Genomic DNA, 2,132 nt, shown 5'->3' with positions numbered 1-2,132 from the left:
CTTACTTTCTGCCCTGCCTTTCTCAGCTCCACTTTCCTCTTTGCCCCATTCCTGCCTCACTTCCTCCTTTGGCAAGTCACGCAGAGGAGGCCAGCAGGAAGAGCCGGCCTCCACCGGCCAACCTCCAACAGCAGAGGAGGCCAAGCCACAAGCCTCCAAAAGGTGACACGCCACACTCCTCTAGGTTCTCCAGCCTGATGCCAAGGTGCTTTCTCCACTGCTGTCAGCACCCTCTGTCATGCAGGGGTTGGAGTTATCCCAGGGACAGGCCAATAGGAGAAGGAGGAGGCCTTCCTGAACAGCAAGGGGATCTGGCAAAAGGAAGCCAGCATGTTTCTGCCTGGTTTTGAACCAGGGACCTTTTGCGTGTTAGGCAAACATGATAACCACTACACTACAGAAACTCCATCTGGTTAGCTCTTACTCACCCTGGCACAGACCGATGGACAAACCTGGAGAAAGTGGTGGCAGCCCTTCAATAGGTCAGCTGGCAGAGCAGAGGACTGGAGCGGGCACTCAGGAAGTCGTCCTTACGTCGCCCTTGTGACTCCAGCTTGAGGGAGAGCTTCTTTTCTTCCCTTGCTGACAAAGAGCAAGAGAAGAATGAAAGGTCAGGTGGGCCAACTCGGTGCAGAAGCCCATGCTGCCTTTTCCTGCTGCATAGCCTGAAATGAGGGACTCGTGGCAGTTAAAGGAACTGCTGCACTTTCAGAAAACATCCCACCCGTGCACAAAGGGGATAGAAGAGCCTGTTAGTCTAGCACGCTCCCAACTGAACTACTTCAGCAGCTGCTCGGTTTCTTTTGGCCTCCTGCTTTTCTGTCTGGGATGTTGTTGTCAGCTGTGGCACAGAAAAGGACATCATTGCGAGCGGCCCATGAAGACAAGATTCACTTTTGCCTTCCTTGCTCGGCTTTATTTGCTTCCTCGCCCTATTTCTGCCTCAGTTCCTGGGTTACCTGAAGGTGACGGGGGGCCAGCAGTACCAGGAGGAAGTTGGGCAGCTAGACCCTGGTGGCAGAAGTCCTGCCGCCACTTGCCACCCCACTCTCTTCTCCCAGCGTCACATATTGGCCACCAGGGACTTGGGGACCAGCAGCGCAACGGAAGGCAGTGGACAGAGCCACCCTCGCCTTGAAACTCCGGCTCATTAAACCACATCTTCAGTCGCTGATGGCTAATGAGAGACAGACATCGCTTGCTATTTTAGCACTTGGAAATGTCATTGGTCAGTCATTGGATCCCTGTAATGCTGTTACAGAACAAAGGAAAATAGAATCTCAGTGTGACATACTATACCTTTGGGGGAGCGGCTGTAACCCCCATAATCCTCATTTTCATATCATTGAGATCCTACATATAGAGCATGACTTGTAAGGTATCAGGGAAAGGCTATGATCTGCTGAAAGTCATTTCTCTACCCATAGATGTTTACCATGCATGCATATGAAGTTATGAGAATTGTGCAGTGTGGTTGTCACTGTGCTGCAAGGTCGGGGAGTCAGCCAAATATTAGCTCCCCAGTGGCAACAGCAAGGAAAGTAACCAACACCCGGACAGGGTGTCAAACAACCCATCGACAGCCATTGTCCAGCAAGGGAGCTACAATGCAATGACACACCTGCATGAGGACACCCCAGGGGAATTGCTCAGACTTGCTTGGAGAGACGCAGTGATGCTCACCTGACTCTGAAGGGGGGTGGTGCAAAGCCATGAGGGAAGAAAGGACATGATAAAAGGAGAGACATTTGCCAGGCTTTATCTCTCTCTGTCACCTACATCTACAGACACCCCACACCAAGCAACTGAAGAGCTGATGAAAGGGGAGAGCCTGGCTGAAAAGCCACCAGCCAGCCTGTGGTGAGAAGCATCTAAGTTTGTAAGGGTACTGAAAGGGTTAAGATCAGCTTAGAATTAAAAGCAATGAGGAGTCCGGTGGCACCTTAAGGACTAACAGATTTATTTGGGCATAAGCGTTCGTGGGTAAAAGCCCACTTCTTCAGATGCATGGAGTGAAAATTGCAGATAGAGGCATAAATATAGATTGGAACATGAAGTGACGGGAGTTACCGTACAAGGGGAGAACCAGTGTTGAAGGCTAATTCAGTCAGGGTGGATGTGGTCCTCTCCCC

At 51.1% G+C, this 2,132-nt stretch overlaps 1 non-coding gene across 1 annotated transcript; it reads right to left on the bottom strand.

Annotated features, from left to right (window-relative positions):
• Window positions 1-331: 331 nt before the first annotated feature.
• TRNAV-AAC lies at window positions 332-404 on the bottom strand. Its single transcript has one exon. It is a non-coding gene; the product is annotated as a tRNA-Val (tRNA).
• Between the last annotated feature and the right edge of the window lie 1,728 nt (window positions 405-2,132).

This window comes from Mauremys reevesii, linkage group 14 (genome assembly GCF_016161935.1).
Source record: "Mauremys reevesii isolate NIE-2019 linkage group 14, ASM1616193v1, whole genome shotgun sequence".
NCBI lineage: Eukaryota > Metazoa > Chordata > Testudines > Geoemydidae > Mauremys > Mauremys reevesii.
The sequence above is the reverse complement of the archived record's forward strand: the minus strand, read 5'-3'. Positions and strand labels throughout refer to the sequence as shown.